This window comes from Sminthopsis crassicaudata, chromosome 1 (genome assembly GCF_048593235.1).
Source record: "Sminthopsis crassicaudata isolate SCR6 chromosome 1, ASM4859323v1, whole genome shotgun sequence".
Taxonomy (NCBI): Eukaryota; Metazoa; Chordata; class Mammalia; order Dasyuromorphia; family Dasyuridae; genus Sminthopsis; species Sminthopsis crassicaudata.
Window position 1 is genome coordinate 343,191,409 of NC_133617.1, and position 26,684 is coordinate 343,218,092.

The window sequence follows — 26,684 nt, forward strand, 5'->3', positions numbered from 1 at the left end:
ATAGGCTAAGACGACAGGAAAAAATAATGATGAATATTGGAAGGGAAAACTGGGACATTGATACATTGCTAATGGAGTTGTGAACGAATCCAACCATTTTGCAGAGCAATCTGGAATTATGCCCAAAAAGTTATCAAAGAGTACATACCCTTTGATCCAGCAGTGCTACTACTGGGCTTATATCCCAAAGAAATACTAAAGAAGGGAAAGGGACCTGTGTGTGCCAAAATGTTTGTGGCAGCCCTTTTTGTAGTGGCTAAAAACTGGAAAATGAAGGGATTTCTATCAATTGGAGAATGGTTGGATAAATTGTGGTATATGAATGTTATGGAATATTACTGTTCTGTAGGAAATGACCAGCAGATTGAATACAGAGAGGCTTGGAAAAACTTACATGAACTGATGCTAAGTGAAATGAGCAGAACCAGGAGATCATTATACACTTCAACAATGATACTCTATGAGGATGTATTCTGATGGAAGTGGATATCTTTGACAATGAGAAGATCTAATTTAATTCCAATTGATCAATGATGGACAGAATCAGCTACACCCAGAAAAAGAACACTGGGAAATGAGTGTAAACTGTATGCATTTTTGTTTTTCTTCCCAGGTTATTTTTACCTTCTGAATCGAATTCTCCCTGTGCAACAAGAGAACTGTTCGGTTCTGCACACATATAATGTCTCTAGGATATACTATAACATATTTAACATGTATAAGACTGCTTGCCATCTAGGGGAGGGGGTGGAGGAAGGGAAGGGAAAAGTTGAAACAGATGCGAGTGCAAGGGATAATATTGTAAAAATTATCCATACATATGAACTGTCAAAAAAAAAAGTTATAATAAAAAATCAACTCTTTGTTTTATTTATTCATTCTTTTTTTTTTTTTTTTTAGTTTCAATTTTATTGATCTCTTCTTTTATTTTTAGAATTTCAAGTTTGGTATTTGATTGAGGGTTTTTAATTTGTTCTTTTTTTCAGCTTTTTTGTTTGCAAGCCCAATTTACTGCTCTTCTCGTTCTCTATTTTATGTGAGTCAATTAAACATCTAGTGATATAAAAGTTCCCCTTATTACCGCTTTGGCTATATCTCACATGTTTTGGTATGATGTCTCATTATTGTCATTCTCTTAGGTGAAATTATTAATTGTGCCTATGATTTGCTGTTTTACCCATTCATTCTTTAGGATAAGATTATTTAGTTTCCAATTACTTTTTGCTCTATTTTTCCCTGCCCCTTTATTGAATGTAGTTTTTATTGCATCATGATCTGAAAAGGATGCATTTATTATTCCTGCCTTTCTGCATTTGATTTTGAGATATTTATGTCCTAATATATGGTCAATTTTTGTATTGGTTCCATGAAATGCCCAGAAGAATGTGTATTCTTTTCTGTCTCCATTCAAATTTCTCCAAGATCTATCATATCTAGCTTTTCTAGTGTTCTATTTACTTCTTTAACTTCTTTCTTATTTATTTTGTGGTTTGATTTATCTAGTTCTGAGAGTGTAAGGCTGAATCTCCCACTATTATAGTTTTGCTGTCTATTTCTTCTTGCAACTCTCTTAACTTCTCCTTAAGGAATTTAGATGCTATACCACTTGGTGCATATGTTTAGTATTGATATTGTTTCATTGTCTATGCTACCTTTTAGTGTCCATTTATTATTTAGGATGAGATTATTTAGTTTCCAATTACTTTTGGTCTATTTTCCCCTGGCCTTTTATTGAATGTAATTTTTATTGCATTGTGATCTGAAAAAAAAATGCATTTGCTATTTCTGTCTTTCTGCATTTGATTTGGATGTCTCTATTTCTTTATATATGGTCAATTTTTTTATAAGTTCCATGAACTGCCAAAAAGAAAATGTACTCCTTTCTGTTTCTAGCATATCTAACTTTTCTAATATTCTATTTACTTCCTTGGCTTCTTTCTTATTTATTTTGTGGTTTGATTTATCTGATTCTGAGAATGAAAGGTTGAGATTTCCCACTATTATAGTTTTGCTGTCTATTTCTTCTTGCAGCTCTTTTAACTTCTCTTTTAGGAATTTCCATGCTATACCACTTAGTGCATACATGTGTAGTATTAATAGTGTTTCATTATCTATGGTGCCCTTTAGCAAGATATAGTTTCCATCCTTATCTCTTTTAGTTAGATCTATTTTTGCCTTTGATTGATTTGAGATCAAGATCTCTATCACTGCTTTTTTTTTTTTTTATTCACCTGAAGCATAATAGATTCTGCTCCTGCCTATTACCTTTATTATAAATTATCACTCTGCTTTACATGTGTTTCTTATAAACAACATATTGCAGTACTCTGGCTTTTAATCCACTCTGCTATCTGATTCCATTTTATGGAAGAGTTCATCCCATTCACATTCACAGTGAAAATCATTAATTATGTATTTTCCAGCATTTTATTTACCCCAAGTTATGCTTTTCTCTTTCCTTTCCCTCTTTCCCTCCTCTCCAATATTTTGCTTCCAACCACCACCACCCTCAAAAAGCCTGTCCCTTAACAGCTCCTCTCCCTTTCTTATACCTTTCCTCTACTGCTTCTGTTTCTTTTTTATTATCATCCCTCTTTCCTTTCTCCTTTTCTCTCCTACTTCCCTATCATGTGAGACAAGATTTTCTGTAAAATTATATATGTCTAATATCTCTTTTTGAGCTAGATCTAATGAGAGTGAGATTCACACACTTCTTTCCCTTATTTATCATAGGTCTTGACTCTTCCCTCATTTTACTTCTATTGTCCCCTTTTTCCAGTACAATCAACTTTCTGCCTCTAGTTTCTTTTTTCATATTGTCACCTTAAAATCAAATTATACCTGAAGTCTCTAAGTATACCTTTAACAGAGATATAATTCTCAAGAGTTCTTTCCTTTTTATCTTTTATTCTCTTCTCTTGAGTTCTGTATTTGGAGATCAAAGTTTTTGTTTAGTTCGGGTCTTTTTATCAGAAATAAATGAAATTTACCTCTATCATTGAATGTCCATCTTTTTCCTTGAAAAATAATGCTCATTTTTGCTGAGTTGGTTCTTGGCTGCAATCTAAGTTTCTTAGCCTTTTGGTATGTCAGATTCCAGGCTCTTCAATCCTTTAAGATATAAGCTGCTAAATTCTGGCTAATCCTAACCATGGCTCCTAGATATTTGAATTGTTTCTTTCTGGCTGCTTGCAAATTTTTCCCTTGTCTTACAATTCTGAAATTTAGCTACAATATTCCTTGAAGTATTCATTTCAAGGTCTCTTTCAGGAAGTGATTGATGAATTCTTTCAATGGCTATTTTACCTTCTCATTCTAGGACATTAGGGTAGTTTTCCTTGAATATTTCCTGAAAGATAATGTCTAAGCTCTTTTTTTTTTTTTCATTATGGTTGTCAGAAAGTCCAATAATCCTAGATTGTTTCTCCTAGACATATTTTGCAGGGTAGTTGTTTTCCAATGAGGTACTTTACATCTTATTCTACTTATTTTCATTTTTTGATTTTGTTTGACTGATTTTTGATGTCTCATTGAGTCATTGATTTCCATTTATTCAGTTCTAATTTATAGTGAATTATTTTTTTCAGTTACCTTTTTTAGCTCCTTTTGTATTTGATCCATTGAATTTTTAAATGATTTGTTTTGTTCTATGGATTTTTTTTCCATTTCACAAATTCTATTTTTCAAAGAGTTGTTTTCTTTTTCCATTTCACAAATTCTATTTTCAAGGTGTTGTTTTCTTTTTCCATTTTCTCAAATCTATTTTGTAAGGAGTTTTCTGCATTTTCCATTTCACCAAATCTATTTTGTGAGGAGTTTTCTTTAGATAATTTATGTGTTTCCTTTTTTAAATCCTCTTGCAAAGTACTCATTTCCTTTCCTCATTTTTCTTCTGACTCTCTTAATATCCTGTTTGAATTTTTCCAAGAATACCTTGTTAAATGGAGACCAATTCATATTACACTTTGCTTTATCTGGAGGCAATCTGCTTTTAATGTCCTCAAGGTTTGAACTCTGTTCTTTTCTTTCTTCATAAAAACTATTTCTGGTCACAATCCTTTTTCCTTTTTTGCTCATTTTTTAAAAGGCTGAAGTGTGCTTTTTGGGTAAAGAGGAGATTATCCAAGCTTCCTCTACAGGCAATAGTGGCTGTCCTGAGTCAAAAACCAACTAATTTCTGGTGCTGTGTAGGCATGGTCAGGGCCTAACATTCTGTGATTTAGGGGATCACTATTTGCCTTTTGTATTTGCATTGGATGTCTTACATCTAATTTGATGAGCTACTGGCTTGTAACCAAGACAGAGTAGCCAACACTACTGTAGATCCCCTGGTGTGTGGGAAACCTTACCTCCCTAGGTCTACACTGCCTGTGCTTGGTTGCCTGCACTTCTGCCTGGACTCAGCTTGCCTCCCTCCATGCTTGATTGAAACAGACCTTTTCTGAAAATCTTCCAAATTATCTTCTGTTATGAGCCAGAATTTTGAATTTGAAACAAAGGATTCTTACAAGGTCTAAGTCAGTGGAATTGATAGAGACAATAGTTATCTAATTTAGCATAGTTCAGTATGATTGATTTAATCCTACAAGGAAATGTTATGGGCCAGAACTTGAAATAAGGTACCAAGTGGAAATGAGGAGACAATGGTTAAATCTAGTTTAGCAATGATTTAATCCTACAACAAATAATGGTTTCCTAGTAATATAATTATTGGTTTGTACTCAATGTGTACCATATAAACGAGAAGCCTTAGCCAGGGAGATTCAGAGACAAGCAGACAGAAGGCTGGAGGTTGAAGGCTGGAGCACAAGCCCTTGTACTCAGATAGATTCATCCCATCTCACACTGCCTTGGGAGCAGGCTCTCCTCCTTTGCTTCTCCACTCAAACCAAGACTCTGGAAGGCCTCCAGAAAACTAGCTAAGCCCCAAGTAAAGGAGACAGGACTTTGAAGGAGATAATTAAAGATTTGGACTTTAACACCTGGCTGCACTTGTGGTGATTACTGAACTGAAATGAAGGCTGCTCCCAGAGATCTCCAAGAAAACCTCAACAGAAAACATTACATTTTAGAGAGACTGTTGCAATCTTCTCCTGGAAATTTATTATACTCCAAATACTCCAGTTCAGATGCTTGATATGCTGTTAATGAGAGGTACATCAGGGAGAGGTCAGAAGAAGATGTGTCATGTCAATAGTATTTGTCAATAGAAAACAAAATATATTCTCTAAATTACTCAACTACAAATGTCAGTTCAGAGCAAAATTGATCCTCTCTAACCCATCATGCAAATTGGTAATTGTTATCAGAAAGTATTTACTCCAGAATGCCCAGAAATTGCTTTTATCCCAAATATGAAATTGAGTTATATTCCTGACAGCTGAACTATTAAGGGTCACATTTTTTACAAGAGAAAATTCAGGAAGGAAAGAATCTCAACAATTGAAAACTTAACAAATAAGTGACTTCTGAATTGAGTTTAGAAGAAACACATTAATTATAAGAAGTGGTGAAGAGAGAGTGCTTTCCAAATAAGGAAGATTATTTGTACCAAAATATGGTTGGTTTTCCTTTGTTCTCAAAGAGGACCAAAAAGATATTACCATGCTACAGTCAGGTTACATAGAGTTCTATGCCAAATAATATGTCAGATCAATATGAGTTCAGAATGCTCTGCAACATTATTTGTGACAGACACAAATAATCCATATAAACATTTGGGATAGATTCTCTAACTTTGTGCATTTCACAATTCTTCTGAGCTAATTCAGTTCTTCTTTGCTCATAGAGCACAGCACCTTTTCTGAAAAGGCCTTCCCAACCTGGGTGATCCTGTGCCAGAGCCTCCCATGTCATGCAATCAATTCTAAGGTTCTTAAGAGAGACCTTGAGAGAGTATCCTTGTACCATTTTTTTTCTCACCACCATGTGAGTGCTTGCCCTGTGTGAGTTCTCCATAAAACAATCTTTTTGACACACATATATTTAGCATTCAAACAAAGTGGCTAGCCCAACTGAATTGCATTTTCTGCAGTACAGTTGGAAAACTTGGCAATTTAGTTGAATAAATAAAGTCACTGTTTGACATCTTACTCTGTCAGATGATCTTCAGTATCTTTCTGAGGCAATTAAAATGTTGATTCAGTTTCCTGACATGCTGACATACTGTCCAGTTCCCAGGCATATAACAATGAGGTCAGCACAAGCTTCGGTTCTATTAACTTTCAATTTGGTAATACCTCTCTTTTCCCACTCTTTTCTTTGAAGCTTCCCAAACACTGAGCTAGCTTTGGCCATACATGTTTCAACCTCACTATCAATGTGGACATCCCTAGAAAGTCTATTGCCAAGGTAAGTGAATTTATCTACAACATTAAAAAACCCTTTTTTCTGTAACTAATAGTTCCACATATGGATGATATGGTGTTGGCTTGTTGTAGTACCTTGTTGGTGTTGATCATTAAGTCAAAACTAGGGCAAACAGCAAAGAATCTATCCATACTTTCTTTTAACCTCAGCTTCAAAAGTTGGATTGAGTGCACAATCATCTACAAACAAAAAATTATGCACCAAACACTTCTTGTACTTTAGTTCTAGTTTATAGGCTTTTCAACTTGAATTTATCATCAGTGTAATAGTTGACCTTGACATAATGTTCAACTTCATTGAAAGTATTTGACAATATAACTGAAAACATCATCTTAAAACGTATGGGAGCAAGTACACATTGATTACTCTGGAAAAGAGAGTGAGGTCTATGACTTTGTACAATTCAACTCACTTTGATCCAATTTACACACAAATCAAAAGACATCACTTAGACCATTTTACCATTTCTATCTATCTCTCAAAATCCTGTAGCACTGGGTGAATGATGAAGCAGCACATAGGAACACATTAAGAGCTGTAGTCACAACTCTACCCACAGACCACACAGGACATAGAGATTTTCTCACTGGAAACTGCAGTGGAAAATGGTTGTCCTTTGGGTGTCCCCTGAGCTTACCTTCAGATGTAAGAAAGGGCCTAGAAAAGACTTCCTAAAATTTGTTTGCTTACTCCCACCAGTCTGATTACTGTGGCAGGAGAGTATCCCACCCCTTAGTCAAAACATAAAAACTACAAAAACTTCTACAAAGTTGACTCCACTTACTATGGGACATGAAATTTATGCACACTAATAGATAACACAAAATCCAATAGATCTGAAAGATAAATATCTTTTGTTGTGAGAGAACATAACAGGTATTACATCCAAATATCAGCCCTGGTTAAAGCAAGGCTGGCTAATGAAGGCCAACTTATCAATGTTCAGAGATGAGAGGAAGCAATGGAAGCAGTGGGTAGAAAAAACAACAGTGATTAAAAGATGCTAAGAATAAATTATAAAAATCCCTGTCCATGTAAATCTTAAAAGGCCAAGGAGAAGATCTTTCAAAAAATTGTTATTACACTGTTGTATGGTTAAGAAATTCCTACCTCAGGGGCAGAGCCAAGATGGTGGAGAAAACACACTTGACTTTCGAAGCTCTCTCATACCCTCAATACCAACTGTTTAATTCAGCCTCAAAAATAGCGCTTGACTGGTAAAACCCATGAAGATTAGAAGTACAACAACTTAACAGGCGAAGATAATCTGGAATTTCATCAGAAAAGGTCTCCCCTGAGGGGCAGGAAAAGACCAGCACAGGCAGTAATAGAATTAGAGGCTAGCATATTTTGCAGATCAGGCTGGGGAGGCCTCGGAGGTTAGAAAAGCTACAGAGACAGATGACTCTGGCATAGGCTGATTGCTCTACTCTGCTTGCAAAACACCAGATCAGCAGAGAAATCAAAACCACTTTAAAAAATGCCAGACCCTAAAGAATCTGGCTATACCCACCTAAAACAAGAAGTGACTCAGCATAGATCACAGCACAGCTGTACAACCGCATTCTGCTATACTGGACTTTTCCTTGGGGCAGTTAAGAACCTGCACAGGGGGACATAGGCTGGGGCAGCCTCTAATCTGTACAGTGGGGGGCTCAGCCTGAGGCAGCTGAACTTCCACAGCAGGAACTGTGCAGAGACACTTCTGGTCTGTGCTCCAGGGCTATAAGCTGATTAGCTGCTAATATCCACAGCTCCAGGGTGGGTTTTGGCCTGGGGTTGTGACACTTTCACTGTTCAGCTTCTAGCCTCAGGGCAGTCGCTAGGCTACATAGCTGGAATTCTTCACTAGGCACTTCTACAGCCCAGCCTGTGCTAACCAGCTCTGAATCACTTCCAGTGGAGGGGGAAATTCTCTCCTAGAGCACCTCATCCCTTTGCAGGCCATGCACAAGACAATTGCCACCCATATACCTATCCCTGTTCTGTAGAGGAAGCTGTAAACTCCTTGCCTTGAAGGCAGACGCTACAAGCTTTAAAAAAATGAGTAAAAAAATTAAAAGGATAATTGATAGCTTCTATACAGAGAGCAGGTTTGCAAACCCAAGGAGACTAATAGCAAACAGTCTCCAGATAATACCCTGAAGGGGAATGTTACCTGTTCCCCATTACATAACTCTCTCCTAGAAGAGACTATTAAAAACCTTAAAAGAGAGTTAGAAGAAAAATGGGGAAAGGAAAGAGAAGCTATGCAAGAGAGTTAAAACCTCCTGAAATGTGAATTGGAAAAGATTAAAAAATTTCCAGGAAGTACAGGGAAACAGAATTTGTGAATTGGAAAAGGTTAAACAATCCCTGGAAAGTAGGATTTGTGAATTGAAAAAAGAAAATAACTCACTTAAAAAAAAATAGTGAAATGGAAAAAAAAAATGCATAGAGCAAAACAACTCATTTAAAATCTCAATTGGACATATACAAAAAGACATAACAAAGCTAATGAAGAAAATAACTCATTAAAAACAGAACTGAACAAATAGAAATGAATGATTCATTGAGACATCAAGAATCAGTCAAGCAAAACCCCCCAAAAAAAAAAATGAAAAACTGGAGAAAAATGTCAAATACCTACTTGGAGAAATGACAGACTTAGAAAATTGATCTAGGAGAGATAATCTGAGGATTATCGGCCTTCCCAAAAATTATGGTGAAAAAAAGAGCCTAGATACTATATTACAGGAAATCATCAAAGAGAACTGCTCAGAGGTAATAGAACCAGAAGGTAAAATAAGCATTGAAAGAATTCATGAAACACCTTCTAGAAAAGACCCTAAAAAAAAAACTCCATGGAATATTGTGGGCAAATTTCAAAACTATCAGACTAAGGAAAAAATATTGCAAGCAGCCAGGAAAAAACAATTCAAATACCAAGGTGCCACAATAAGGGTGACTCAAGGTCTGACTGCCTCCATATTAAAGGATTGAAGGGCCTGGAATCTGATATTCCGAAAGGCAAAAGAACTTGGAATGCATCCAAGAATGAACTATCCAGCTAAGTTGAGCATTTTCTTCAATGGAGGAAGATGGACATTTAATGAAACGGATGAATTCCATTTCTTTCTAAGGAAAAAACAAGATCTAAACAAAAAAAATTGATCTAAAACCATATGACTCAAGAGAAACAGAAAAAGGTAAAAGGAACTCTTGAGAACGGTATTTCTGTTGTGGATATACACAAAGACCACATGTATAATTTGATTTTACTGATATAGCATTAAAAAAAGGAAGTATAAATGGAAAGAGGATAGTGTTAGAAAAAGGGAAAAGGGGAGATGAAAAGAGGAAACCTACATCCTACAAAGAAGCAAAAAAAAAAAAACCTAGAATATCTGAGGGAATTTAAAGAGGGGGAGGAACATTGTGTGAATCTTACTCTCATCAGAATTGTCTCAAAGATAAAATAATTGACACCTCATTAAAAAGTGGGAGAGGAAAAGGGAAAAGGAAAAGAGTAACAAGGGAAAAGTTCAAGAAAGGGGAAGGGATTCAAAGGGAGGAGGGAAGGATACTAAAGAGGGAGGGCTGCATGACACAAGTAGGGCCCATAAGTTTAATACTGGAGAAAGAGTTGGGGGGGGGGCAAGGAAAAAAAAAAGCATAATCTGGGGATAGTATGATGGCAGAAAATACAGAATTAGTAATTTTAACTGTAAATGTGAATGGGATGAACTCTCCCATTAAGCTGAGGCAGATAGCATACTGGATCAAAAATCAGAACCCTACAATATATTGTTTACAGGAAACACATTTAAAACAGGGAGATAAATACAGAGTAAAACTAAAATGCTGGAGCAGAATCTATTTTGCTTCAGGTGAAGTAAAAAAAGCAGGGGTAGCCATCCTTATCTCAGATCAAGCAAAAGCAAAAATTGATCTAATCAAAAGAGATAAAGAAAGAAACTGTATCCTGCTAAAGGGTGACATAGACAATGAAGCAATATAAATACTAAATATATATATATATATATATATACACACCAAGTGGTTTAGCATCTAACTTCCTAAAGGAGAAGTTAAGAGAGTTGCAAGAAGAAATAGACAGCAAAACTATAATAGTGGGAGATATCAATCTTGCATTCTCAGAATTAGATAAATCAAACCACAAAACAAATAAGAAAGAAATTAAAGAGGTAAATAGAATATTAAAAAAATTAGGTATGATAGATCTTTGGAGAAAACTGAATGGTGACAGAAAGGAGTATACTTTCTTCTCAGCAGTTCATGAAACCTATTTAAAAAATTGACCATATATTGGGACATAAAGATCTCAAAATTAAATGCAGGAAGGCAGATATAGTAAATGCTTTCTTTTCAGATCACAATGCAATAAAAACTACATTGAACAAAAAGTTAGGGGTAAATCAATCAAAAAGTAATTGGAAACTAAATAATCTCATTTTAAGGAATAATTGGGTGAAAGAGCAAATTATAGACACAACTAATAATTTCACTCAAGATAATGACAACAATGAGATATCATACCAAAATTTGTGGGATGCAGCTAAAGTGGTAATAAGGGGAAATTTTATATCTTTAGAAGCTTATTTGAATAAAATAGAGAAAGAGATCAATGAATTGGGCTTGCTACTTAAAAAGCTAGGAAAAGACTAAATTAAAACCTCCCAATCAAATACTAAACATGAAATTCTAAAATCCTAATATTGAACCAGCCCTACTGTTATATGATTTTTGGGAAAAGTTCAGATTTGCTGGTTCAATATTAGGAAAACTAACAGTATAATTGGTCATATTAATAACCATATTAACTAAAGCCATATGATCATCTCAATAGATGTAGAAAAAGCATTTAATAAAATCCAACATCCATTCCTATTAAAAACACTTGAGAGGATAGGAATAAATGGACTTTTCCTTAAAATAACAAGTAATATCTATTTAAAACCCTCAGTAAGCATCATATGTAATGAGGATAAAATTGCAACCATTCCCAATAAGATCAGGAGTGAAATACAGTTGCCCACTATTACCATTACTGTTCAATACTGTATTAGAAATGCTAGCTTTGGCAATAAGAGTTGAGAAGGAGCTTAAAGGAATTAGAGTAGATGAGGAAACCAAATTATCACTCTTTGCTGATGATATGATAGTATACTTAAAGAACCCTAAAGATTCTACTAAAAAGCTATTAGAAATAATCCACACCTTTAGCAAAGTTGCAGAATATAAAATAAACCCACATAACTCATCATCATTCTCTATATTATTAACAAAATCCAACAGTTAGAGTTACAAAGAGAAATTCCATTTAAAATAACTGCTGATAGTATAAAATAGTCAGGAATATATCTGCCAAGGGAAAATCAGAAACTATATGAGCAAAACAACAAAACATTTTCCACACAAATTAAGTCTGATCTAACCAATTGAAAAAATATTAAATGCTCTTGGATAGGGCAAGCAAATATAATAAAGATGACAATACTACTTAAACTAATCAATTTATTTAGCACTATACCAGTCAAATTCCAAAAAAAAAAAACTATTTTAAGGACCTAGAAAAAATATCAACAAAGTACATATAGAAAAACAAAAGGTCAAGAATTTCAAGGGAATTAATGAAAAAAAAAAATCAAATGAAGATGGCCTAGCCATACCAGACCTAAAATTATATAATAAAGCAGCGGTTACCACAACCATTTGGTATTGGATAAGAAATAGAATAGTTGATCAGTGAAATAGATTAGGTTAAAGGACAAAATAATCAATAACTTTAATATTCTAGTGTTTGACAAATTCAAGGACCCCAGCTTTTGGGATAAGAATCAATGTTTGACAAAAATTGATTGGAAAATTGGAAATTAATATGGCAGAAACTAGGCATTGATCCACACTTAATACCATACACCAAATTCAGGTCAAAATGGGTTCATGACCTAGCCATAAAGAATGAGATTATAAATAAATTAGAGGAACATAGGAAAGTGTACCTCTCAGATCTGTGAAAGAGAAATGAATTTATATCCAAAGAAGAACTAGAAATTATTGATCACAAAATAGAAAACTTTGATTATATCAAATTGAAACATTTTTTATACAAACAAAACTAATGCAGATAAGATTGGAAGGGGAACAATAAACTTGGAAAACATTTTACAGTCGAAATTTCTATAAAGGCCTCATTTCCAAAATATATAGAGAATTGACTCTAATTCATAAGAAATCAAGCCATTCTCCACTTGATAAATGGTCAAAGGATATGAACAGACAATTCTCAGATAAAGAAATTGAAAAGATGCTCCAAGTCATTATTAATCAGAGAAATGAAAATTAACACAACTCTGAGATACCACTACACACCTGTCAGATCATCGAGAATGACAGGGAAAGATAATGCGCAATATTGGAGAGGATGTGGGAAAACAGGGACACTGATACATTGTTGGTGGAATTGTGAATACATTCAGCCATTCTGGGGAGCAATTTGGAACTATGCTCAAAAAGTTATCAAACTGTACATAATCTTTGACCCAGCAGTGTTATTACTAGACTTATATCCCAAAGAGATCTTAAAGAAGGGAAAGGGATCTATCTGCATGTGCAAGAATGTTTGTGACAGCTCTCTTTGAATTGGCCAGAAACTGGAACCTATGTGGATGCCCATCAATTGGAAAATGGCTGAATAAATTTTGATATATGAATATTATGGAATAGTATTTTTCTGTAAGAAATGACCAACAGGATAATTTCAGAAAGACCTTGAGAGACTTAACTGAACTAATGCTGAGTGAAATGAGCAGGACCATGATATCATTATATACATCAACATCAATACTATATGATGATCAATTTTGATGGATGTGGCCATCTTTAACAATGAGATAAACCAAATCAGTCCCAATAGAGCAGTAATGAACTGAACCAGCTACACCAAGTAAAAGAACTCTGGGAGATGACTATGAACCACTACATAGAATTCCCAATCCCTCTATTTTTTCCACCTGCATTTTTGATTTCCTTCACAGGCTAATTGTACACTATCTCAAAGTCTGATTCTTTTTGTACAACAAAACAACTGTTTGGACGTGTATACATATATTGAATTTAATTTATACTTTAACATATTTAATATGTATTGATCAACCTGCCATTTGGGGGAGGGGGAAGGAGGGTAAAAATTGGAACAAAAGGTTTGGCAATTGCCAATGCTGTAAAATTACCCATGCATATATCTGGTAAATAACAGTATAATAATAAAAAAATAAATAAAAAAAAAAAAAGAAAAAAAAAAATTCCTACCTCTTGCTTTCCTTAATCTGGTCAATCAAAGCCACTTTCTGTCACAGCAAAACTCCCTTTCCCTTATTACATGAGGAATAAAGTCCTGAAAAATCTCTGAATACTTATACCATTCAGTACCTAGTGGCAAGGAGGTACAAGGATAGTTGAGGTGGAAAGGGGCAACATTTTCCAGTAGAACCATGCAACATTTTTATACCACCTTAGGGGAATCTTCCCCTTCTTGATATTTGTTTGGCATGCTCAAAGTTTCACTTGTTCCTTTCCTCTGTCTTTTTTTAGAGTTTTATCATTCTTTCACTGACCTATATATCCATTCATATACAAATGTACAAATTACTCAAAATATTTGGTTCTTAATTTCTTTTTCTTTAAAATGATCTCTAATGGCCTTCTTGACATTAAATTCATGGGAACTGATAAATTTAATTCAGATGATTATTATATGTATTACTGAAGGCAAGAATTGCTTAGAAGAAATGAAGTAGCCATCACAGTCAATAAAGTAATAATAAAGGAAGTTCAGGATAAAATCTCAAAAATGACAGAATAATATCTATTTGGATCTAAGGCAAATAATTCAATAAACTAAGTCTATCCCCCAGTTACTGCTGCTGAAAAAGCCAAAGTTCATCAGACCTACAGTATTTTCTAGAAACAATATCAAAAAAAAGAAGTCATATACATGTGGACTAGAGAAACAACTGATGCAAAGGAAGCATGAGGGAGTAGAGGGCTGGTAGTTCTGGATTGTTACACTCATCAGATCTGGGTTAAAAAGGGGAAAAGATATGCATCTAAAAGGGTATAAAATCCTAAATGTATAAAGAAATATGAGAAAGAGAGGACAGGAAAAGGGAGGTACTTTTAGAAGGATGTGTAGATTGAGATATAAGAGGGTGGGAGAAAGGATAATGGAGGGTTTCTTAGAGGGTTGAATAGAATAAAGAATAGAACTATAAATAGAAGAAGATAAGGAAGGAACTTTTTAAAAGTGTATATGAGGGAAATAGTGGTTAGAAATAAACTAGACAAGTAAGAAGGAACAGGGTAAAAAAAAAGAGACTAAGACTTCTGACCAAGATGGTGGAAAAGAGGCAAACAGCTGCTTGAGCTCCATGTTTTCTCTAAAAATTTATTTCATGAAAAGCCTTGGAATTAATGCTTAACTGGAAAAAAAAAAAAAACCCACAAATAATTACCAACAGAAGACATCCTAGAAATTCACCAAAAAAAAGTCTGTTTTTGCTCAGGGGAAGGGACAAACAGATCAGATGCAGGCTGTGGGCAAGTAGCAAGAACAAGGCAGCTCACACTGCTCAGATGGGGGGGAAGAGAGGAGGAGTACGATCTCTGCCAGTTCTGCAGAATGACCTTTACCCCAGTGTGGATAGTCTGTCTTGGAAGCAAGCCAGAATAAGCAAAGAAGCTGTAAATACAGGAGGTAAAGAATAAAACCCTAAAAAGCTAGAGTCTCTCCAGACCTGGCCACCCCCACCTGGAGTGACTCAGCATGTTCTTAGAGCCTCAAGCACAGATGCAACCCAGCTACGGTTGTCCTGTTAGTGCCTTGCTGCTGTCTCCCATAGTCTGTAGAGTAAGCCGGGTAACACCATCCAGCCCCATCCCCCCCCCAAAAAAAAGCAAACTGCATTGGTTTTCTTGTCAGTTTGTTTTCTTTGATTCTGCTCTGACAAAATGAACAAAAAATTTAAAAGGGCCGTAACCATTGACAGCTTCTGTATTTATAGAGAGGAGATTTCAAACCCTGAGAAGACTAAAAACAGACTATCTCCAGAGGAATCCCCAAAGGGGGATATGATCTGCTCCTCAATACACAAAACCCTCATAGAGGAAATCAAAAAGGCTCTCCCAAGAGAGCTAGAAGAGAAATTGGAAAAGGAAAGGAAAGCCTGGTGCGAGGGTCTAGAAAAGTCATCCCACACATGTAAAGACAGAGTGGAAAAAGAAATCAGATCACTGAAAAACAAAATTAGTGAGTTGGAAAAAGAAAAGAGCTCTCTAAAAATAAAATTAGTGAAATGGAAAAAAATTCCATAGAACAAAAAAACTCAGTTAAAAACTCAATTGGACAATTAGAAAAATATATTTTTAAAAAAGTGAGTGAAGAAAATACATCATTAAAAATCAGAATCAAACAAATAGAAGTGAATGACTCAAAGAGACACCAAAAATCATTCAAGCAAAACCAGAAAAATGAAACAATGGGAAAAAAATGTCAAGTTCCTTCTTTGGAAGACAACAGACCTGGAAAATAGATCCAGGATAGACAATCTGAGAATAATTGGACTCCCTGAAAACTATAATGAAAAAAAGAGCGTGGACACTATTTTTCCAGGAAATCATCAAAGAGAACTGCCCATGTGTTTTAGAAATGCTTTTGGATAGGCCAAGCGAATATAATCAAGATGACAACACTCCCTAAACTAATCTATTTATTTAGTGCTATACCAATCAGACTCCCAAGAAACTATTTTAATGACCTAGGAAAAATAACAACAAAATTCATATGGAAGAACTAAAAGTTGAGAATTTCAAGGGAATTAATGAAAAAAAAATATCAAATGAAGGTAGCCTAGCTGTACCTGATCTAAAACTATATTATAAAGCTGCAGTCACCAAAATTATTTTGTATTGGCTAATAAATAGACTAGTTGATCAGTGGAATAGGTTAGGTTCACAGGAGAAAATAGGGAATAATTATAGCAATCTAGTGTTTGACAAACCCAAAGATCCCAACTTTTGGGATAAGAATTCATTATTTGACAAAAATTGCTGGGAAAACTGTAAATTAATATGGCAGAATTAGGCATGGACCCACACAACACCACATACCAAGGTAAGATCAAAATGGGTCCATGATTTAGACATAAAGAACAAGATCATAAGTAAATTAGAGGAACATAGGTTGGTTTACCTCCCAGAGTTGTGGAGAAGGAAGGAATTTGTGACCAAAGGAGAACTACAGATCATTATTGATCACACAATAGAAAATTTTAATTACATCAAATTAACAAGCTTTTGTACAAACAAAACTAATGCAAACAAGATTAGAAGGGAAGTAACAAATTGGGAAAACATTTTTACACTTAAAGGTTCTGATAAAGGCCTCATCTCCAAAACATATAGAGAACTGACTAATTTATAAGAAATCAAGCCATTCTCCAATTGATAACTGGTCAAAGTATATGAACAGACAATTCTTGGATAAAGAAATTGAAACTTTTTCTAGTCATATGAAAAGGTGCTCTAAATCATTTTTAATCAGAGAAATATAAATTAAGACAATTCTGAGATACCACTACACACCTGTCAGATAGGCTAGAATGACAGGGAAAGGTAATGCAGAATGTTGGAGGGAATGTGGGAAAAGAGGGACACAAACATTATTGGTAGAACTGTGAATATATCCAGCCATTCTGGAGAACAATTTGGAACTATGCTCAAAAAGTTATCAAACTGTGCATACCTTTTGACCCAGTAGTGTTGCTACTGAGTTTGTATCTCAAAGAGACCTTAAAGAAGGGAAAGGGACCTGTATGTGCAAGAATGTTTGTGATAGCTCTCTTTGTGGTGGCCAGAAATTGGAAACTACGTGGATTCCCATCAATTGGAGATTGGCTAAATAAATTGTTGTATATGAATATTATGGAATATTATTGTTCTGTAAGAAATGACCAACAGGATGATTTCAGAAAGGCCTGGAGATACTTACATGAACTGATGCTGAGTGAAATGAGCAGGGCCAGGAAATCATTATATACTTCAACAATACTATATGATGATCAATTCTGATGGATGTGGCCATTTTCAACAATGAGATGAACCAAACCAGTTCCAATAGAGAAGTGATGAACTGAACTAGCTACATCCAGCAAAAGAACTTTAGGATATGATCATGAACCACTACATAGAATTTCCAATCCCTCTAATTTTGTCTGCCTGCATTTTGGATTTCCTTCACAGGCTAATTGTACACTATTTTAAAATCTGATTCTTTTTGTACACCAAAACAACTGTTTGGTCATGTATACATGTTGTATTTAACTTATACTCTAACATATTTAACATGTATTGGTCAACCTGCCATTTGGGGGGGGGGGAAGGAAGGGAAAAATTAGAACAAAAGGTTTGGCAATTGTCAATGTTGTAAAATTACCCATGCATATATCTGGTAAATAAAAACTATTAAAATAAAAAATAAATAAAGAAAAATTTAAAAAGAAAAAGAAAAAAGAAAAGAAAAGAAATAGAAATCAAGCCATTCTCCAATTGATAAATGGTCAAAGGATTTGAATAGACAATTCTCAGAGGATGAAATTGAAACTATTTCCACTCATATGAAAGAGTGTTTTAAATCACTATTGATCAGAGAAATGCAAATTAAGACAACTCTGAGATACCACTACACACCTGTCAGATTTTCTAACATGACAGGAACAAATAGTGATGAATGTTGGAGGGGATATGGGAAAACTGGGACACTGATGCATTATTGGTGGAATTGTGAAAGAATCAACCATTCTGCAAAGCAATCTAGAATTATGCCCAAAAAGTTATCACACTGTGCATACCCTTTGATCCAGCAGTGCTACTACTGGGATTATATCCCAGAAAAATACTAAAGAAGGGAAAGGGATCTGTATGTGCCAAAATGTTTATGGCAGCCCTTTTTGTAGTAGCTAGAAACTGAAAATGAATGGATGCCCATCAATTGGAGAATGGTTGGGTAAATTGTGGTATATGAATATTATGGAATATTATTGTTCTGTAAGAAATGACCAATAGGATGAATACAGAGAGGCTTGGAGAGTCCTATATGAACTGATGCTGAGTGAAATGAGCAGAACCAGGAGATCATTATACACTTCAATAACGATATTATATGAGGATGTATTCTGATGGAAGTGGATGTCTTCAACAAAGAGAAGATCTAATTCAGATTCAATTGATCAATGATGGACAGAATCAGCTACACTCAGAGAAGGAACACTGGGAAAGGAGTGTAAACAGTTTGCATTTTTGTTTCTCTTCCCAGGTTGTTTTTACCTTCTGAATCCAATTCTTCCTGTGCAACAACAACAACAAAAAATTCAGTTCGGCACACATATATGTATCTAGGATATACTATAACATATTTAACATGTATCAGAATGCCTGCCATCTAGGGGAGGGAGTGGAGGGAAGGAGGGGAAAATTTGGCACAGAAAGTAGTGCAAGGGATAATGTTGTAAAAAATTTATCATGCATATGTACTGTCAAAAAAAAAAAAAGTTAAAATAAATAAGTAAATAAATATATAAATAAATAAATGAATAAACAAACAAACAAATAAATAAATAAATAAAAGAGGCTGATAAGGTCAATAGTGAGAAAAAAAATCTGTGGCTCATATTATTATCTTCTAATTACAAAATTGAGATTTAAATTAAAGACAGAAATAATCACTATATTGTATCAGCATGACCTAAAAAAAAAAAAAAAAAAAAAAAAAAAAAAAACTTTTAAACATGAAGTGAAAGTGATGAATAAATTTAAAGGAACAGATTTGGTAGATCAAATTCTTGAAAAACTATTGGCAGTGGTTTGCAATATCATAAACAAGGTAACAACAAAAACAACAACAAATTTCAAAGAAAAAGACTAAGAAAGTAAAATGGCTGTCCAGAAGAAAGGAAAAGGTAAAGAGAAAGAAAGAATGAAAGGGAAAGATATACCAAATAAATGCAAAATTTCAATGAATTGAAAGGATTTATAAGAAAAAAGGAAATGAACAAGGAAAATAAATAGAAGGAAATAATGAATGGGAAAGACAAAATGTCACAAAAGTTAGATATCAAGGAAATGTTACATGAAAAAATGAGCATTATAAAAGGCCGAAAAGGTACAGATAAATAGAAGTAGAAGATATTAAGAAGTGGAAGGAATATATAGCCATCTACAGAAAAGATCTTATCATTATCAATAACCATAATGTATCATTTTTTTTTTCCTAGAGCCAGATAGTTGAAAAATAAAATCAAGTATTAAGAAGCAATGCTAAGAAAAGGCTAGAGAAGGTGATGGGATTCAAGTTGAACTATTTAAAAACCTAAAAGATGATTCTATTAAACTTTTACAGGCAATATGCCAGCAATTTTGGAAAACTCAGTAGTGACTGATATATTGGTGAAGATCAGTTTACATACCAGTCTTAAAAATAGACAATGCCAGAAAAAAAGTTAAAATTACTGAGCAATTATGCGGTACATGCATAATTTAAAACTACAAGCTAGGCCTCAGTGACTTTTGAACTGAGAATTAACAGAAGATCAGGTTGATTTTCAAATAGGCAGATTAACTAGAAGCCAAGTTATTGTCTTGTGAGAGTTATAGAAAAACAAACAAATAAAAAAAATCATCTATTTTTGTTTCATTGACTACACTAAAGCCTTTAGTCATCACATAGATAAGAGTACTAGATCATGTGGGAGAACCTGGGTCAAAAAAGCAATAGTTGGAACCAGACATGGGGGAACTTATTAATTAAAGACTGAAAAAGAAATATGACAATGCTGCATATTACCACTTTATTTAACTTATATGCATAGTACATTTTATAAAATGCCAGACTAGATAAAATTGAAAGCCAGAATTAAGGCTGCTGAGAGAAATATAAACAATCTCAATCTCAGACATGCAAACAATAATACTTTAATGGCACCAAATGAAGAAGAATTAAGTAGATTGGTCAATAAAGGTGAAAAAGAAGAGTGTTAAAAAGTTCCATGAAGTTTAATATATAAATAAGAATAAGTTCACAGCAGCTGGTACCATCAGTTCCTGGCAAATAGAGGGAGAAGAAATCAAAATAGGGTCAGATTTTATTTTCTTGGACTTAGGGATCACTGTGGATGGTGTCTGCAACCATAGAGTTAAAAGATGTTTGTTCCTTGAAAATAAAAGTATGGCAAATCTATGGATACCATACTAAAAAGCAGAGACATCACTTTGTGATAAAGGTTCACATAGTCAAAGCCATGGTTTTTCCAGAAGTAATATATAATTGTGAGAGCTAAACTATAAGGAAAATTAAATATTGAAGAATAGACACTTTCAAATTATGGTGCTGAAGAAGACTTTTGAGAGGCTTTTGGACAGCAAGAAGATCAAATCATTCAACACTTAAAGAAATTAATTCAGACTATTCATTGGAAGGTCAAATATGAAGATGAAGTTTACATACTTTAACCACATGATAAGAAAACAGGATGCATAGGGAAAAGACACTCACGTTGGGAAAGATTGGAGACAAAAGAATGAGGGGATTGTAAAAACTGTATGCATAAATGTGTCATAGAAATAGTAAAGATGACCTTGAACAGACAGATCATGAAGGTCCACAATGTGGTCCATAGGGTCAAGCAGAGTCATACTACTGAGCAACTAAACAATAACAATGTGATTTATTCTAGATTAAAAAAAAATGAAAAATAGAACAACACATTGTACTTAATCTTCCTGATTTATTCCTATGCATCATTGTTTTATAGTAGTATTTCTCTTACTTAAAATCTCAGGGACTGAACAATACTGCCAATGAGAAAAGTTGAAAATGTACTGCTTCATTGTGTCACTTTTAAAAATCAATATACTGATTTCATTATGTAAAACAATTATTGATGTTACCATTATTAATAATGACTATTATCTTTTATTTTATATTTATAGTATTAATTATATCATAAATTATTTTATTATATCTGTAATAAAGAATGTGCTAAGATTCCTCATTTGCAAAATGGAGGTTTTAGACTAGATAGCCCTCTATAGCTTTAAAGCCATGATCCTACAACCCTATAATCTCAAGTTCATTAATTTGATATGTTAATTTATCTCCTTTCATACAAATCAGGATGAATTTTTTTTGGCCTTCAGTCCTGTAGTACTATTTCCAATTATTTTTTAAAAATTAAAGCCAGTGGTTAAACAATAACATACACAAAATTCCTTTAATTTTTTGAATATTAATCTGGATCAGTTGTTTTCATCTTGTTAAAGGCAACTGAATATTATTAATTTTTATTTTCCTTTTCTGAGGCTGGGGTTAAGTGACCTGCCCAGGGTCACACAGCAAGGAAGTGTTAACCAGATCTGAACTCGGGTCCTTCTGAATTCAGGGATGGTGCTCTATCCACTGTGCCACCTAGCTGCCCCCAACTGAATATTATTTAAAAGATAATAACATCCTTTCATTTTTCTTAGGTTTCAAATCTCTGTCTACCTCTCCCTCCTCTTTTTCGCTTATTCTTGGTTTAGAGCATTATCCCCTGTTTAGAAAGTAGATTTAAAATTGGATATGAGTGGCACCACATGCTTTCAATTATCCCTTGTCACCTTCCCATCTTTTCTAAGTAGTGATCTTACTCTTTATTTGATCTTCTTAATCCTAATATAAGTTTTTAAAAGTTATTTCTAAAAAATCATTAAAAACTATCCCTAAAACTTAGAATTTCAATAAACTATAAGGCCAGAGAGCAGAATTTTGAGTGATAGCTTCTGCCTCTTTTACAGGGATATTTGAGCCTGTTAAAGACACATAACAACTCAATAATCCATGTATTTTCCTAGAATTCTGCTGCATCAATTGACAATTTATTTTAGTAGAGGAAGTTTTCCCAACTGGGAATGTGAAATCACTAGTTCTGACAAAAACTAACAAACTGCCTTTCTATTCTCTTGTTTAGAAGTTCTAAATATTCCCAAAGTATCATTTGGCATGGACTCTGTCAAGATCTTTACAAAGTGTTATCTTTTCTCTTTTCTTTTTTCTGGCAGAGGGTAGATAGGTAGGAAACAGGATCATTTTAAACCAGTAAACTCAACTTTTTAGATAAAAAGAAAAGTCATTTGGACTAGCAGACATTTAATCCTTACCTATTAAATTCTCCTATGTTATCCTCCCAAAGAAAACTAAATTTATCCTCTCATTGTTTTAATTATAAGAAAATATACTGACTTTCTCATATTTCTTTTTTTTTTTCTGTGAAGAGATTCTAGGTATTATTTCCTTTTAATATAGGGGAACCATCAAAAAATTTTACTGCAAAAAATGAATATCATAAACATTTGAATAATGCATATGTTAGAATCTGCTTGTATAGTGTAGTCAATATAGTGAATAAATCTTTTTGTTTTTATTTTACTATGTAGAAGATGATGATGGAGATGATGAATGTTCTATGCATCAAAGCAGCCTTTGGAATAAAAAGGTTTTTATCTGGTATAAGAAACATTGCTTTTAAATTTTTGATGCAGGGTCTTCAAGAAACATGATTCTGTTCAATGATTGAGTTGAAGATTGACCAAATTGGAGGAGAGATAAAAGTGAATACTACTAGCACATCCAGGTTTAATTTCAAACTGTTAATTGATATAGAAAACTGTGGCATTCTTATAACCACAGAGGCTAACAATATAGTCCAATAAACTAACATTGTTTTGCCATGCAAGGAAATTATACTTTACTAAATAAGTCTAATATACTTGACTCCAAGAAAAATAGGCTCAACATCCTATTGAAAAAAGCTTCACTGAATTATTTCTTCCTTTAGTTTTTCACCACATTTCTCATTTTGCTTCAGTCTCCAGCATTACTTGGTGTGAATGTTTTGGGTTTGACTGACATGTGAAATGAGCTGCCAAGGCAAGAGTTTATTTTAACAGAGATGGTATTGAGAAGAGGTTAGTCCCTTGCTTCACTTCCTGATGTCAAAAAAATTTGCTCTATTTTGATACTTCTCTTTGTTCCTTACATTGGGGAATTAAATTCTATGATAAACAGACATTACAACTTGTTTCTAGACCTGAGTTTCTGTTGCTTTGATGGATGCCTCTGGCTTGCTCTAGGCTGCCATCCAGTAATTGCTGCCACCAGGCACCATTGCAAACCCACTAGCCTTCAGTCCTCCTTTTGGACAATGCCCCCATTTCAGATTCCTTCTGTCTAACCTCTTGGCTGATTTTAATGTCTCCCTCGCCATGTCCCCAGGCTACCTATCTTGGCACTAAATCCTCCATCTTTTAAAAACCCAGTTGCATAGGTAATATTTTTATTTCTACCAACATTATCTGCTGTGATACAAGGAGTAATTCTTGTTTCAGCTGATTTGAAAAGTAATCATATAATTTATTTGGAGCCATACTCAAATAAAGTTTCCTTCTTATTCTGTACCTTATAATTCTGTACCTGCAAGTCAATGACAAATAATTATTGAGGTACAGAAGAAAGTGCTATGTCATTAATATGGCAATAAAAAAGTGAGGTTTGTCAACTACATTTAATTGATTATGTTTGATTTAAATCAGGTAATGTTGCTCTTCTCTGGGACTAAAAGACACAGAAGAATCTCATTCTGCCTGGACTTTGGGAGGGAAAATGATTATTTTGCCCTTTATCACCAAGTAAATCTACAGAAGACTTTCTTTTACTAGATTGTTAAACTGCTCCATTGATCAAATTCATTCTGGCCAAAGAAACCAAATAACTGTGAATGAAAATATTATGAATTAAACTATAATTGAATTTAAAACATATCACCAGAACTGTAATAACAGAAACATGGAAATTATTATAGAATTCCCAAGTTCATAGAAAAAGTGCAATATATTATGATTCTATGTCAATATGTTTAAAAACCATTTCTGAAATCACTGTCAAACATGTGCACGTGGTTTTTATTCCCATTATTTTGCTATAAGCATAGCAAATATCTGAGATTGAATTTTCCTAATTCTTTTGAGAATTAATTTCATTTTATTTTGTTAATATCATTCATTCATTTGATTGCTAAGGAAGCCAAATTTCAATGGTCACTTGGTAAGACTTCATTTTTTTTTTCAATGAATTTTGCTCTATGAACCTGAATCAATCAAATTATCAAAGTTATTACTATGTCTTTCTCCCTATATCCAAAATTAAGATTTCAAGGCCCCTTTGTAACATCTCTCCAAAATGCTCCATCTTGCCTTTGATACTGTCCCCACTCCAGTGTAAGCCCTCATCATTTTATACCTGGACTATTGTAATAAACTGATGGTGCATCTGGCTGCCTTAAATCTCTGTTTTGATGTTTCTATGTTCATTCAGCCACTGAAGTGATTTTCCTACAGTACAGATCTGACAATATCGATGCACACACTCACACACACACACATACACACACACACACACACACACACACACACACACACACACTCCAGCTCTCACCACCTTCATAAAACATCTGTGACTCTATTTCACATTCGGGTTTTAATACAATAACTTCTGTCATATTTGGCATTGAAATCTACTAATAATTTAACCCTCTCCTTTATTTTCAGTCTTTTTATACTTTATTCTTCTCTACATATTCCCAGTCTGTGATACTATCCCCCATGCCATTAAGACTCTTCCTTCTTATCATGATCTCCTGAATTCCAAAACTTCCTTTAAGTCTCAGCTGAAATACTGCCTGCTATATGAAGCCTTTCCCAGCTTCTCTTCTAGTGCTTTCTCTTTTTAAATTATTTCCTATTTATACTATATAGCTTTTTTATACTGATTTGTTTAATTGTCTCCCCAACTAGATTTGAGGGCAGAGATTGTCCTTTGCATTTTTTTTATATTCCTACTTAAACCATTGCTTGCACATATTAGATGCTTAATAGTTATTAATTGATTTGATGTAATACTGTATTCTAAGTACTGTGCTGAGGGCTAAAAAAAGAGAACTCCAAAAAACCTCATCATTTTCTATTATCAACTACCTTTCATTCTATTGTAGGAAAAAGAAATGATATATGCAAATAAGTTTAAAGTAGATACAAAATAAATTCCAGACCAATTGTTTTGAGAGGAACCCCTGGTAGATGACAGAATTAGGAATAAGTTTTACGTTGGAGATAGAAGTACAGCTGAGCTTTGAAGGAAGTTAGTCTAAGAGTTAGAAGAATTTGTGACTGAGACCATTGTACATATTGACGTGTAGAAGAATAAAATGTCAAATGTAAGGAACATCCAAAAGACAAGTATAGTTGGATTGCAGAGTGAATGTAGGAGATAATGTGTTTAAAAAAAAAAAATAAGTCTAGATAGGGAAGCTAAAGAAAGGTTAAAGAAAATTTGCCAAATGCAAAATAAATAAATAAAGGAAAAATTAAATAAATAAATGGACTGAAGAAAACACCTTCAAAAGTAGAATTAATAAAATAGAAAAAAGAGATACAAAAGCTAATTGAAGAAAATCACAAATTTAAACACTATGAGACATCAATAATCAGTCAAACAAATTAAAAAGAATGAAAAATGAAAAAAAATCTAAAATATCCCACTGGAAAAACAATTGATGTAGAATATAGATCCAGCAGAGACAATTTAAAAATTATTCATGTACCTGAAGGCCATGAACAAAAAAGAGTATGGGTAGGATTCTACAAGATAATCAAGGAAAATTGCCTGATATATTGGAAATAGAGGGGGAAGTACATAGCACTTACAAAAAAATTGATTTTTTATTAGGGTATAAAAACCTCACAATCAAATGGGGCCACTAGAAATTGGGCAGAGATAGCCAAAAATAGTAAATGTTTCAGACCATGATGCAATAAAAATTATATTCAATGAAGGTACAGGGAAAGACAGACTAAAAACCAATTGGAAATTAAATAATTTGATTCTGAAGAATAAGTTGGTCAAACAAAAAATCACAAAATTGATACATAATTTCATCCAAGAGAATGACAATGATGAGGCAACATATACCAAAATCTATGGATACAGCCAAAACAATTCTTAGGGGAAATGTTATGTCTCTAAATAGTTATATAGATAAAATAGAGAAAGAGAAAACCAGCAAATTAGGCATACAGTTTAAAAAGCTAAAAAAAGAATAAATTAAAAAGCCTAAATTAAAAACATAATTAAAAATCCTGAAACTCGAAGGAGAGATTAATAAAATTGA